Here is a 9,469-nt window from a genome sequence, read left to right on the forward strand (position 1 = left end):
AAAAAAAATAAATGTTTTAACGTGTAAATTCCCAAGAGACTAGCTACTTTCAGTGATAACTTGCAGAGATCACAAAGGCATATATTCTGATAAAGTTAATTTGCTTTAATATTTTTACCTTTTTCTTTACATTTTATAATGGATGTTTTCAAATTTTCAAACAAAAAATGAAAGGATAGCAAAATTAAGACCCTTCCCATGTACCCATCACCCAGCTTCAATACTTATCAACATATGGCTAATTCTGTTTGGTTTACAACCCTCCTTCCCCCATCGTTTTAAATCAAATGCAAAACGTCGTAATAACAACTCTTGTGAATAATTGAGCTCGTCAATAGGAAACCTTTTTTCCTCCACAATTTGGAGTTTTTTTTCTATTTTTCCTGGAAACTTCAAAGGCTTCATTGTGTGTAGGGTGCAATGCAGGGTACTAAATTCAGTAGCGTAAGTAATAATAACTAGAATAATAATAATAATTATAATGCTTTCTCCATCATGCAAGTGATTAAATACACCAATGATTTAGCCACATTTAGCTTTGAAGCTACATGCCATTATTCATCTATTTCTTGTGTGAAAAGCAATCTTTTCTCATGCACCAGAGTTAATTTTTTCAAGACTAATTACTGCAAATATATTTAAGCCTATCTTTAAAGCAAGCCATGTACTTTGACTTGTTTTATAGAATCACAAGAATAAAATAAATAAAATAAACAAAATAAATGTTTTCTGCTTTTTTTAAGACAGCAATTTTAATACATCTGATTAGTAAACAAATACCTTATAATAGCTAAAGAGTACACAAAAAGTACAACTATAAAACAACTAGTCATCTTTTACGAACTTTTCATTAAAAATAGCCATGTATGGGCTGGGTGTGTTGGCTCACACCTGTAATCCCAGAGCTTTGGGAGGCTGAGGTGGGCAGATCACTTGAGGCCAGGAGTTCGAGACCATCCTGGCCAACATAATGAAACCCTGCCCTGTCAGTAATAAAAATACGAAAATTAGCCACGTGTGGTGGCACAAGCCTGTAATCCCAGCTACTCAGGAGCTTGGGAAGCTGAGATGGGAGAATCGCTTGAACCTGGGAGGCAGAAGTTTCAGTGAGCCAAGATTGCACCTCTGCACTCCAGCTTGGGTGACAGAGTGAGACTCTGCCTCAAAAAAAAAAAAAAAAGTCATGTATGATTTATCAGTATATGCTGCCATTTTCAAACTTAAACATCATTAGTTTTAGAGATAAAATCACAAAATACAAAACCTAGGTCAGCAAAAAAGCTGATTATATAACCTTTATTTGCTTTCATTTTAGTACTCTTATCACACTGCCTTCTAGAACTTCGGTACTGAATAACTTGTGAAATTTTTCCCCTAAATTCGTCCATCTAATATGGCTTATTTTCAAATGAAATATTATTTATCAATGTATTAAGAATTAGATACAAGCCTTTAAAAATAAATATAAAGTTTTAAAATCTTAATCTTTTAAATCTGTCTTGGGAAGTAAAAGATTTTTAATGTAGAATGAGAGACCCCTCAGAAATCAGAAAAAATATCTTTTCACTCTACGTAGCCTCATCTAGATTAATTAATATGTCTTTAAATAACCATTGTTTGAAAAAAGCTAGTGTTTCACCTTTATGTATAGCTCTAGTGCTTCTAGCATTAAACTATTCATCATCATAAAATATCTACATAAATACTTTCAGGAAAATATACAGTTTTTTTAGGAATATTTCCAGGAAAAAAAGTTACAGGGGACTCCTGACTCAATTGAAAAAGAAAGGATTGAAGATTAAAATAGAGACATGTCATATTGCATTGGACCAGTTGATTATCCTAAAGAATACTGACACCACAATAAATTTTGAAAGAAAGTGCTATAGCTTTCTAATTCATCAATTAAAAATCCAGAAATAGGGATGCTTTCCTTAATCAACTGGATCAGTTGATGTTTAATCCAAACATTTTCTCAGCTTCTTGGATATTATTCTGTTGTTGTCTCTACCAGTACATGAGACAGTGCATTCAATAACTTTATTACACACCATATCCTTTTTAGTTGACATAAAAGTACTTCTTTTAAACTTCAAGATACATTCCTTATTAGTTTGAATATCTTAGGATTTTATTAATTTAGTTCACATTATCCATATTATTCCTGATTCATTAAAACAATTTGATCATATTTCTTCCCAGCTTTTTACTATTTTAAATTAAGTCATATATGTTTTGTATAAATAAGTATTATTAATAATTAATGGCATTTTAAAGGAGGAGGATAGATTCCTAGAAGAAGGTAGGGAGGTCAACATTATCTGAAAATGACACTCTGGAAGTGAATTTTCCGTCATGGACAGTCTAGCACTTTCTGGACACAATCTCCAGCTGCCTCTAGTTATACGCCATCATATCTTTTCAAGCTCTTTAATTTGGCAGCTCTTCTACCACCCTATTGAAGTCGTTCTACGAAAAATCATCAGCTGATCTCATTGTATCATGTCAATTTAACTTGTCTTCATTCTCTGTATTCTGACTTCTCTGTAACTTTTTACAACATTGAACAACTTTTCTTTTTCTTTTTTTTTGAAATTCTATTTACCTTTGAATACATGGTCCACGCTTTCACTGGTTTCTATAACTTCTCTTTATTTATTTATTTTTTTTCATATTTTGTTTCTTTTCAAAACTCCAAATTTTCTTCCCTAAACCATCGTCCCTTCCTGGGCTTTCTGTAAACTGGTTCCTTTGAGAAGTTCATATCTTCTCATTCAGCCATCACCTTTATGTGAATGACCTCAACTCAACTCAGATATCCTGGCTTCATCACTCATTCATCTATCCATGAAATATTTATTGAATGCTTACAATGTGGCAAGCACTAAATAGATAAGTTGGGCTCCTCAGCACCCTGGAAAAACACAGCTCATAGTCCTTTTAACACTAGTGTCCAAATTTCCCTAGCTAGAAATTGTGAGGTCATTTTTGATGACCCTCTTTCTTTAATCTCTAAATAAATTTTTAAAAATAAGTTCTCATTCATTTTATTAAAAAATTGGCTTTTGGTTGGGCATGGTGACTCATGCCTGTAATTCCAGCATTTTGGAAGGCTGAGGCAGGAGGATCACTTGAGGCTAGGAGTTAGAGATTAGTAAGGGGAAACACTGTGAGACCTTGTCTCTGCAAAAATATTTTAAAAATTGTATTTTTTAAAAGTACTTTATAGGTCATCATTCTTATGGGCTTCAACATGATTCAAGTTGTCAAATCCCTTGTATCTTCATTACTATCTTAGTTTCTGACTTATTTTCTTCAACTTGTATAATGTTTTTTATCATGTTATTCTTAATGTTTATAAAACACTATAAGCCCAAAAATCTCCACCTGGTTTTTGCAGCTTACATAATCTAGACCCACCATGCTGTGTAAATTTTATGCCCAACATACACCCTTCTTAAAGCTCAGATGTTTCCCCACAAACATGTATTATTTTTAACTTCCATTATTTGCTAATACCTGTGACTTTCTTTTTCTGGGTTGATTTTTTTCCTCTTCCAAATGGAATTGTAAACACTTGAATGTCAGAATCTAGTTTTAATTGTTGAATTGTATCAATTCTAAAATGCACATTTCTTACATTATTAACTTCCTGAAAATGAGGGTGTATCTTTTAATCAATAATGTCTTAGACATTTTAATACAGTTCAATTGATAATATTTATTTATTTATGTTTTTCGTGGTACATAAAATAGTAGTGTCTCATAATCAATGGCATTTTAAATTCAATGAAATGCCTTTTTTTTTTGTACCTTGATAGTCTTTAATGGAGTATTTAGCTCATTGCAGACACTCCAAAAAAGTTTGTTGGTTGATTGTATGGTTTTGAAGCATAAGTGGCTGCAATAAAGATAAAGGCAGTTGGGGGTGCTGAGGGAAGCTTGGCGTGGGCCTGCAGGCACCACTGGGCACTAACAGCCTGGGCACTGTGGATAGCATGTTGATGGCGGGAGACAGGTTCCTGTGTGGAAAGGGGCAGGTGTCCGGTGAAACTCCACCTTCAAGTCAGGGACCCCTTGAAGCATGAGGGCTGGGCTGTCAGTTTCAGGTAGAGTCTGTACCCTGGAGTGACAACTTATGATGCCCTTTCTGGTCCCACCCATGGCTGCCCATGGACCAATCAGCATGCACTTCCTCCCTTCTGAAGTTCATAAAAACCCCAGGACTCAGCCAGACTCTCAGAGACAGGATGACCTGTCTGCACACAGGAGCTACCCACTCTGGGTCTCATCTCTGCAGAGGGCTGCAGATTCAATGGGACAACCTGGCTGCAGAAAGGAGTTACCCACTTCAGGTCTCCTGAGAGCTTAATGTTGCTCAATAAAGCACCTCTTCACCTTGCTCACCCTTCAATTGTCCATGTACCTCATTCTTCCTGGACACAGGACAAGAACTCAGGACCCACCAAATGGTGGGACTGAAAGAGCTATAACACAAACAGGGATGAAACACTATGCGCCCCTGCCACTGCCTGCTCACCAAGGTGTGGGTGACAAGAAGGGGAGAAGATTTGCCGCCCTTTGGGGTATTCAGACCTAGGGGCTCCCCAAGCCAGGGCAGTGACACCCTCTTTGGGGCTCTGCAGTTTTTGGCATCTTCAAGCTTCTGGGCACCACTGCATTCCCTTCATCCTCAGGTGCCCACAGTGGGAACTGCTTGCGATGCATCTGATCCAGTCACAGGCTTGCATGAAGTCAGAATCTGTGCTGGCATCTGGAGCTGACTACCCTGCTGCAGCAACCGATGTGCCTGACTGTGCACAGTGGCCTGACCCCCTGCTTGCTCACGGATGCATGCCTCACTGCTGTGTGCCTGGATCCAGTCTCTTCCGAGGCATGGGATCCAGTCTGGTAGTGCAAGCTGAGCACAGTCTGCCAGGTCAAGTGGGCAGAATGAGTCCAGCAGGCCAGAGAAAAACTTGGGCAAAGGCATCACCAGCCACAGAGGTTTACAGCTGGAAGAGCGACACCCTAAGGATCCTGCGACAGTATGTGGAGACTGCTTTTTAAAAATACCATATATCACAAATTTCAGAAATTTAGAATTCTATTCATTGTGATGTATGGAATTTTTAAAAAGTAGAAATAGAGAGCATCCCATGCTCTATTTCACTGAGCTTGAAAAATATCTCACTGGTTTTGGGAAATGTGAGATTCTTAAATATTAGCACAAACATACAAGGAATTGATATTTGAAAGGAAATGCAGAAAGTCTCTATATCTTGACCGGGCACGGTGGCTCATGCCTGTAATCCCAGCACTTTGGGAGGCTGAGGCAGGTGGATCACAAGGTCAGGAGTTCAAGACCAGCCTGGTCAGCGTGGTGAAACCCCGTCTCTACTAAAACTACAAAAAATTAGCCAGGCGTAGTGGTGTGTGCCTGTAGTCCCAGCTACTCAGGAGGCTGAGGCAGGAGAATCGCTTGAACCCAGAAGGCAGAGGCTGCAGTGAGCCGAGATCACACCATTGCACTCCAGCCTGAGCAAGAGAGCGAGACTCCATCTCAAAAAAAAAAAAAAAAAAAAGGAAGTTTCTATATCTCTGTTTGTATGACTATATATAATTGGCAGAGCTAGCTGAGGTTTTATTTTGGAAAAAAAAAAGCTTTTGAATTGTTTTGTAGCTGGAGGCATGGGCAAGGGGAGTCCTCAGGTAGTAAACTCCCTCCTCCGCGGAGGGGCTGAGGGCTAAGACTGAGGCTCAGGTGGGTCTCCTATTCCTTGTGCTACCCTTCACAGCAGGCTCCCTCACGGGCTCTGGTGCAGCCACAGGAGGGGCAGGCTGGGAGGGGCTGCCGTGGCTGTTCACTTGGACAGGACGTCAGAGGACTTGGACACCAGCTTCCCATCACAGGTCTCCATCTTCTTCACAACCACGGCCCTGGTGTAGCTGGTGCAGCTGAAGGAGCAGGAGCCTGTGCCCGAGCCAAAGCTGGAGCCCAGGTCATAGCTGAGGCCGGGACTTGTGAGACCCCCATAGGCCGAGCTCAGACCACCTGCATAGCTGCTGGTGGTCTTTGTATGGATGCTCATGTTCCACATCCCAGACTCCAGCCGGCTCTCCTCGCCCTCCAGCAGCTTCCTGTAGGTGGCGATCTCGATGTCCAGGGCCAGCTTGACGTTCATCAGCTCCTGGTACTCACGCAGCTGCTGCACCATGTCCTGCTTGACCCGCTGCAGCGCGGCCTACAGCTGGGACAGCTTGGCGTTGGCATCCTTAATGGCCAACTCCCCGCGCTGCTCGGCATCTGCAATGGCGGCCTCCAGGGAAGCCCTCTGGCCTTTGAGACCCTCAGTCTCAGCCTGGAGCTGGCTGATGTTCCGGTTCATCTCGGAGATCTCAGCCTTTGTATGCCTCAGGTCATCCAGCATCTGCAGCTCCTCATACTTGATCTGGTACCGGCTGCGGTTGGTGATCTCCTACTGCGCCTTGACCTCAGCGATGATGCTGTCCATGTCCAGGCAGCTGCTGTTGTCCATGGACAGCACCACAGACGTGTCTGAGATCTGGGACTGCAGCTCTGGGATATCCTCTTCATACAGTTACCTGAGGAAGTTGATTTCGTCAGTCAGCCCTTCCAGGCGAGACTCCAGCTCTACCTTGTTCATGTAAGCTTCATCCACATCCTTCTTGATGAGGACAAATTCATTCTCCGTCTCTCTACACTTATTGATCTCATCCTCATACTTGTTCTTGAAGTCCTCCACCAGCCCCTGATTGTTGCCAAGTTCTGCCTCCAGCTTCAGCTTCTCCTGGCCCACAGTCTCCAGCTGCTGCCTAAGGTTGTTGATGTAGCTCTGGAACATGTTATCCATGTTGCTCTGAGCTGTCTTCCGCTGCTACAGGAGGCTCCACTTGGTCTCCGGCATCTTGCTCTGCTACTCCAGGAACTGTACTTTATCTATGAAGGAGGCAAACTTATTGTTGAGGGTCTTGATCTGTTCCTTCTTCTGGGTGTGCACTGCCTGGATGCTGGGGTCCACCTCCAGGTTAAGGGGGCTTAGCAGGCTCTGGTTGACAGTGACAGTGGTGATGCCTCCCATGCCACTCGCCCCACCATAGCCTCTGCCCAGGCCACCCCTGAAGCTGCTGCTGCCCACTCGGGAGAAGCTTGAGGAGCTGATGCAGGCACCAGGCCCACTCGTGGAATGGCTGCTGAAGGCCAGGGGACCAGAGGTGGACACCTTGTAGGACTTCTGGGTCATCCTGATGGACATGGTGGAGGCAGGAGTGGAGGCAGGCAGGGTGAACCAGGCGGAGTTTCCAGAAGGAGTGGAGAAGCTGCTTCTTGATTGGCTTATTATATTATCAATATAATATAAATAACTAAGGCTGGACTTGGTGGCTCACGCCTGTAATACTAGCACTTTGGGAGGCTGAGGCAGGTGGGTCACCTGAGGCCAGGAGTTGGAGACCAGCCTGACCAACATGGTGAAACCCCATCTCTCCTAAAAATACAAAAAATTAGCCGGGCATGGTGGCGCTTGCCTGTAGTCCCAGCTACTTGGGAGGCTGAGGTGGGAGAATCACTTGAACCTGGGAGGTGGAGGTTGCAGTGGGCCAAGACTGCGCCACTACACTCCAGCCTGTGCGCCAGACTCCATCTCTCTCTCTCTCTCTTTCTCTCTCTCTCTCTATATATACACACACACACACCTATACATATACAAAACCACACATATATAACCAAAAAATGTTGTGTAATCAAAATACTCTAATACCAAATTTATACATAAGGAATTATATTCATGAAGAAAATTTACATTCAAACTTGTTTTAATTGAAATTTTTAAAAAGTCTTCTAAAGGATGACACAGGAAGCAGGTGCCATGATCATGAGAGGAATTTTGTGGGTTTGGTTTTGTTTTGTTTTGTTTTGAGACAGAGTCTCTCTCTTTGTCACCCAGGCTATAGTACAGTGGTATGATTTTGGCTCACTGCAGTCTCGACCTCCTGGGCTCCAGCAATCCTCCTACCTTAGCCCCCTAAATAGCTAGTACTATAGGTGCGTGCCATCATGCCCAACTACTTCTTTTATATTTTTTGTAGAGACTAGGTTTCACCATGTTGTCCAGGCTGGTCTGCTACTCCTGAGCTCAAGTTATCTGCCTGACTCGGCCTCCCAAAGTGCTGGGATTACAGGGGTGAGCCAACGTGCTTGGCCAAATTTTGTTTTTCTCTATATTCATTTTAGGCTGTGTCTGCATGTTCTTAGTGAAGTGCAGAATTGAGATTACTAACTCAGGCTAGAAATTGTAATGCAAAGGGGAGGATTTTTGATTATTTATAAATGATTTTTACCCATATAAGTCACATCCGAATTAATGAGGATTACATATTCCCATGGCAGATTTGATTACATAACATGTCAGAGCATGTAATGTAGTGGGATAAAAGTGGATCTTAGAATTCAACAGACCAGTGGCCGAGTGTGGTGTCTCATGCCTGTAATCCCAGCACTTTGGGAGGCCAAGGTGGGTGGATCTCCTGAGGTCGGGAGTTCAAGACCAGCCTGGCCAACATGGAGAAACCCTGTCTCTACAAAAAATATAAAAGAAGAAAAAGGGAAAAAAAAAAAATTAGCCAGGTATGGTGTCACTTGCCTGTAATTCCAGCTACTCAGGAGACAGAGGCAGGAGAATCACTTGAAGTCAAGAGGTGGAGGTTGCAGTGAGCTGAGATCAAGCCACTGTACCACAGCCTGTGCGACAGAGCAACTCAGTCTCAAAAAATTTTTTTAAAATTAAAGAATTCAACAGACCTGAGACTAAGTATACAAGATCCGCTGCTTACTACTTCATTGCGATTTAGCCACTTTATCTAAAAGTGGGATTTTGTGAGGATTAGAGGTAATGCTCAGAAAATGCCTAGCATAGCACTTCACATAGACACTCTAAATCTGTTAGGAGAGAAGAATTATATGGAGAACACAGGAACATATTCTAGGATGTATTCACTTCACACTTTTCCCTTTTCCTCAGATCCAAGGCCCTTTAGCCCTTGTAAGGATGTGCCCTTTCTTGCAGGACAATCTCTTACCATTCACGTGTCAGCATAGGCAATGCCTTCTCCAGGGGTGGAATGCTGCCCTCTCCCTCTAGCCTGGGTCTAATAACATTTTGCCTCTTATTTCTCTCCTGCCAGCATTCTAAGCTAGCTTTGTGTAAAGGATTTTTGCCCTTAAGGGACTTTTTGGAAAGCCATACAGTGCAGTGGAACAAGCATTGTATATTGAGTCAAGGGACCTACGATTATAAGGGATGTGAACTTGGGCAAATCAGTTTACTTTTCTGCACCTTGGTTCTTCTGCAAAATGTTGATATGAGTTGGGTAGCATCTAGGTGTCAGGATATTAACAACCAATGTTACTGCAATGTTAATATTCTAGTATAACCAGCAGGGACTGCAG

At 42.2% G+C, this 9,469-nt stretch overlaps 1 pseudogene; it reads right to left on the reverse strand.

Moving 5' to 3' along the window:
* Positions 1-5,864: 5,864 nt before the first annotated feature.
* Positions 5,865-7,313, reverse strand: LOC111542812 (annotated as a pseudogene).
* Positions 7,314-9,469: the final 2,156 nt, after the last annotated feature.

The sequence above is a fragment of the Piliocolobus tephrosceles genome, chromosome 11, assembly GCF_002776525.5.
Source record: "Piliocolobus tephrosceles isolate RC106 chromosome 11, ASM277652v3, whole genome shotgun sequence".
NCBI lineage: Eukaryota > Metazoa > Chordata > Mammalia > Primates > Cercopithecidae > Piliocolobus > Piliocolobus tephrosceles.